Raw genomic sequence first — 6,000 nt, forward strand, 5'->3', positions numbered from 1 at the left:
AGTCGAATAGTTTCATTCACGCGGTGTATCTGGACAATGTAGAGCTCCTTACTGATTGTGGTATTTTTTACGAGCATATGGCGTATCCCCTGATTCGATACAAAAAGTGTTGTTTATGACCGCGTGTTGCTCGATGGCGTGTGGAATGCTGAAAAGCAAGTTGAAGGCGACTTTCTTTGTTTTTTTCGATGAGCTCGTGAGGCACTCAGGCTCTCATTTTTTTGGTAAGCCCCAGTTGATCACTGGTTTAGCGGCCGTTCTGTTTCAAAAGTGATTTGAGATGTTCGTCATCGAATTCAGAAGACTTTCCGCTGCGGGGCATGGCATTGATGTCAAAGTTGCCATTTTTGAACTTTGCAAACCCTTTCTGTGCTGCAGACTTACCTATGTCACCTTCTTCATACACGTCGCAAACGTCCCGGTTTGCTTCGCCAGCACCATGAAAAGCAAAGAAGGGTATTATTAGACACTATCATTGAGTATTATGATTGGGGGAGTGTTATATGTCTTCATGTATGTTCAAAACCTGCGGAATCAATATTTTCAGTAATATCAACTTATTGCAATAACAATAATTGATGTACCTTCTGCTCAAATATGAACGAGACGTTATCAATAAAACGGTCCGCGGATGACATATGGCAAAAATAAATTTTTTGTTTTTTGTCAGGACTGTTATAAGCTTACATGGCAAATTTCAGCGTGATATGCCACATGGTTTGTTTTCTGTGCTACTGTAAAAATGTTGCAGACAACTTATGGGGGCTCTGCTCTATCGCGTGCACGTGCTTTCCAGTGGTACAAATCAACCCAAAAAACCACGCCAAAGTCGCTCAAAAATTAAGGTTATGCTGACTGTTTTTTTCGATTACGAAGGTGTGGTGCACTCGGAGTTCCTTCCGCAAGGCCGATCGGTTAACGCTGAATATTATTTAGACGCGAGAACATTCGTCTTAAAAGGAAGGAATTGTGGGACAACAAGTCATGGTTCTTGCATCACGATAATGCACCAGCTCACACATCACGTCTTGTTCGCGATTATTTGAACAAAAATAATGTTAATATCGTTTCGCAAGCACCGTATTCGCCTGATATGGCTCCATGTGACTTTTTCCTGTTTCCCAAGCTCAAGTTGCCGCTCCGTGGAAAACATTTTGAGACAATTGAAGTCATAAAAGAGAATTCGAAGAACACACTCGAGCTTGACTTATTTACAGTAGCACAGAAAACAAACTATGTAACATATCACGCTGAAATTTGCCATGTAAGCTTATAACAGTCCTGACAAAAACCAAAAAATTTATTTTTGCCATATGTCATCCGCGGATCGTTTTATTGATAACGTTTCGTCCACATTTGAATATAAGGTAAGCGATGAATGCGTTCGATTAATAATGGCTTTAATTTTTATTGGATTTTTTTAAATTTTTGGAAGTTAAACATAATCGTTTGGTATATCGTTCATATTGCTCAGCTCTGATTCAAAAATTAGAAGATTCGAATGGTTGTGCGGATCAAGAAGGATGTGAATTGAAGGGAATACCAATAATAAATAGAGGGAAATGCAAATAAAGTAAAAGCAAAATATTTCACAGCATTGTTTTTGTTTGTGTGGCTTTGTTTCTTCTACTGAGAGGCACTTAATTAGCGTCTGACGTCGTTCTAATATACAATTCTCTACTTTTTCGGTGATTAAATTTTGAAGACTGCTATACTGGCTAGATAGGGAGTTAAATTCAAAACCTTCAATATGGCTGAGGAACGGTTTGCCAAAAACTCGCAATCTTGCTCTTTACAAACCCGAGAGATAGTGAATTTACAGCAGTAGTCTCGCTACTGAATAGCCACACGTCGTATATAAATTTGCAAAAGTACGGACTCGTTTTTGTAATTGTAACCGGCTATTCCCAAAGTTGCCTTGAAAAATGTTAGTTAATTTCTTTTCTAAATAGTTCTGACTACACTACAGATTGAGCTCAAAATTTTACAAAATATTTTGGAGTTAAGAGCAAGATTTTTACCAGGTGTGGAATTATCCTCACAAAAATTATACTCATATTCCGATTTCATTCATATGCTGAATATGTATGACCTATACAGAAAAAATATTCTTGCGAGGTTAAAATTTGGGGTCCAGGCATTTAGAAAAATCAATCTTTTGATGCTAATTATCAAAAACAGGATGTTTTCCTGTTTTTCTCAAACATACATATACATAAAAATATGTAACTGGAGCTTATACCTTTCATTGTGTGTTTGGCCAACTTCCTTCCCTTGGTTGTGGTATTGATATATGTGGTGGTGACATTTTCCACAAATGTAGGTACCTATAGTTTTATGCCGCTCTTCCTTCGGCCGACGGATGGTTTTTTATGAGGAGCTTTTTTCATGGCAGAAAGGATTGTCCATCCGGAGCAGAATTGTGAGAGTAACTTCGGCTCCCACGTCATAGGGGATGCCGTACGCTATGAGGGGAACTATGCCCGCTCATTTCACACGTATTTTAACACTCGTGCATTCAGTCGTTGTTCAGATGGCAACGAAGTGGCATAAGTATATGCTGTGTTGACTTTTTCTAACATTACCTACACAATCTCAGTTTTGATACGCCAACGAATCAGTTGATTCCTCGCTAAAGCCAGTCATCGATCTTATGTTGAACACACTTTCTGAATTCTCTCCATCGTAGATTTCCTCATTTCCTAGTCAAATCGTATTTTAAAAATTTGAGGTATTCAAAGAAAATTGTGCAGTTTAAGGCATCCAAATCGTTTTCTCATATTCACACATAATAATACATTTTTTTTTTCTCTTTCAGGTAATTACTCTTGTTTTTGAATCAATATGCTTTCCAATCGAGGTTTGTATCAATATTTTTTGTATTTTTACGGCTACAAATTCAATTTCAGAGAAATGTATTTCTGAATATAGTTAATTATTTAATCATAGCATCAACTAATACTTCTTTTTTCAAGGCGCAAAACCTAATCGAAAGTACGAAAATATTTATAATACTTATTAAAGTCATTCCGTTTATAGCGCTTAGAACAATAAGCTTAAAATATCTTGAGACTCTGGAAGGAATATTGCGTTAATTCATAGAAGTAAATTGGGAATATAATTAAATCCATTAAAAATTATTTTCTATTTTATGAAGAACGAAATAGAAATACCAATTATTTTTATACTATTTCCAATGCCCTTAGTGCCCTTGACTCCTTGGGCTCCATATGACTTATATATAAAATTAGCCTAATGGAGGGACTATTGAGGCCTTTGATTACACAATCAGGACTGAGCTCCTTACAATTTTTTTCGAATTTTTTATATTGTATTTTTTATAATTTTTATAATTTTATAAATCTAACTAAAAGTGTAAATCGTAGCACAAAAGTTATTCAGGTAATCAGAGATTTACAGAACTTTAACGCATTTGGATGGTCAACAAATATTTATCTTTCAAAAAGAGTATTAACACAATAACAGACCACCAGGCAAGCCAAAATAAGTCAAGTTGCAAAATACAAAATTAAAATTGCTTTCAAAATACGCTACATTTTAATATAAACAAATAAATCGTATAAATAAAAATCATTTGGTTCTAGAATGTATGTAGCCTTAAAAAGATAGAACGGATTGACGAAGTATTGTATTTATGGTTACAAGGACAAGTTTTGAATGAATGAAATGTACGGCCAGATGGTGTCAGGGTTGAGTTATTACAATTGTATTTATGGTCCAATTTGATTCATATTTGGAAGGTATATTGGTAACGTGAAGATAAATATTTTTGCGAAATACCTAAATGCTAGGTTGGGGTTCAAATTCAAACCGAAATATTGATGGCATATGTCGATTAATATATAATTTATATATTTATATAGGCGCCTTTAATTCCTATTTGAATCATATGGCAAAAATTTCGATTAAGGATACCACTCATCGTAATCATTGGGCAAAAATTGTACTGTAAAAAATACAAAATAGTACCATCCAAAATATGAAAATTATGCAGTTTGTTTACCTTTTCTTACAGCAACAACAACGATGTGTGAACACCATGTAATGCTTTCTTTTCTAAGAAATAATGTCGAAGTTGAATTTAAAAAATTATATACCTATACATATAATAATGCCGGGAAGCTAGATGAAATGTATGACTTCATTCAGAAAAGAACCAAGGCTTACTATTTTTGAGGCAGTAATCGTTCAAGCTCATTATCGTACATCGTTGTATACCTATACCATCCTCAGATTCGTATATTCGCAATCTATAAAAAACAGATTTTTAAAGCATACAGTTTTACCCAAATATCGCTCGAGTTTTGACGACAATGCCACCTTAAATATAAGAGAAATTCATAATTTTTATTGTCTTGACTTAGAAGGATTTATTTATGATGACTTATTAATAACAAAGACATTTCGTTTCTTTACTTTTTAAAATTACCGTCACATAGTGGGTGGGCAATAACCATGCCCTTGCGCATATTTTCGATATCAAACTAGCTTGGACAGAGAGTAATATGTGCAAATTGTGAAACTGGCTATATTTGAATTACCAATTACACGAACAGGCACGGCTAAAAGTTATTTTTGGTTATCACTTACCTGTAAAATTGACAAAGTCACTCCAAAAACAATAATTCCCATACATTTTTTCTTCTATAATCTGTAATTAGTCTTACTAATTCAAAAGATTAATAACAGCCATTGCAAATTTCCTTAAGAGCGATTCGGGCTCACTTGTAATACTATGTCCAATCACTGAATTATTTAAAAAATGTTCTCTTACGAAAAATACTTTCAAACATTTCCTGTACAAGTATTCTTAAAATAGCATATTTTGTTTGTTTTTGTTTTTTGAATTTTACTCGTAAACATTTTAATCACTTAGTTTTGTAAACAATGCGAAACACAGCTGTCTGCTCGACCAGTAGTCTGATGGAGAGGCGTGGCATCATATTTGTTTGTAAACTCATCTACCGTAGCTGTTCAGAGGTAAACAAAATAATGACTTTAATTTTTTAAATACTTAAATGTTTATTACAACAAACAACCACGAGGCAAGGAACACTTATTCGATTACATACAAACATACATACATAAATATGTAGTGGGCATGCTGCGCGAGCTGGATGCAGCAAACAACGAACTATAGTGAGGTGGGCGTTAACTTTGTGTACCCGAATAATTGTGTGTACTTTCCATTACACGTACTTTTTAGAAATTTTTGTTTTTGCTGGTGATGTTATTTGTTATTTTTATCAAAAAAAGTGTAAATTGATATCAATGTCATGCACATATGCACATATTTACTTACAAGAGAGTAAAATCCATCGGATATGACACAAGAACAAAAACAAAAAAACAACCGCTAATTGCATACACACAGTCGCAATAATGCTTGGGCACATATGCAAACTATGCACTTTACACGCTTCGGTGCAAAAAGCACACATAGCCAATTGTACAAGTTGTAAACCGGCAGGGAAAAATATTTGTTGTGAACTACCATCCCACTTTTCAGGTCCACCATTTCGTGCGCTATCATTTTTTTGCGTTAACAAATAGTACTTTTAACCCGGCTATGCCCCACGAAATGTCAATTGTCCGGCCAAGCATCAGCAAAAATTTGTTAAAATACTAGTTCATACTAGCCAAAAAGCAATCTGGTCCAATATGTTTCTAAAATAACCAGTTTTGGAACAGTTAAAATAAGAAAAAACATTCATTCCACTTCAACGTTTTAAAATATTATATTTCATAGTAAAAGTGTACACAGAACTAGTTTTTCCTTAAAATTTAATGAAAATTCTTTCACGTACAGTACTTTTTTGAACATTCAAAAATTAGTGGAAACTTGCACCAGTAGTCTTAAAAAACTAAAGCAAATACGTAAAAAAATCAATAAAAAACCAAAATTCCTTTTTATTAATAATAAAGTTAATAAACTAATTAAAAGTTAATAAACTTTGGTAACAGAAATAAAATGAATGC

The 6,000-nt window shown here is 34.0% G+C and overlaps 1 long non-coding RNA gene across 1 annotated transcript in view; it reads left to right on the forward strand.

Moving 5' to 3' along the window:
• The window catches only part of LOC128859722 (uncharacterized), a 70,731-nt gene extending 67,893 nt beyond the window's left edge, over positions 1 to 2,838 (forward strand). Inside the window, exon 3 of the long non-coding RNA XR_008454187.1 lies at positions 2,819 to 2,838. This is a non-coding gene — a long non-coding RNA (uncharacterized LOC128859722). The remainder of the gene's footprint in view (positions 1 to 2,818) is intronic.
• The last annotated feature ends 3,162 nt before the right edge of the window (positions 2,839 to 6,000 follow it).

This window comes from Anastrepha ludens, chromosome 4, assembly GCF_028408465.1.
Source record: "Anastrepha ludens isolate Willacy chromosome 4, idAnaLude1.1, whole genome shotgun sequence".
In the NCBI taxonomy this organism is placed as follows: Eukaryota; Metazoa; Arthropoda; class Insecta; order Diptera; family Tephritidae; genus Anastrepha; species Anastrepha ludens.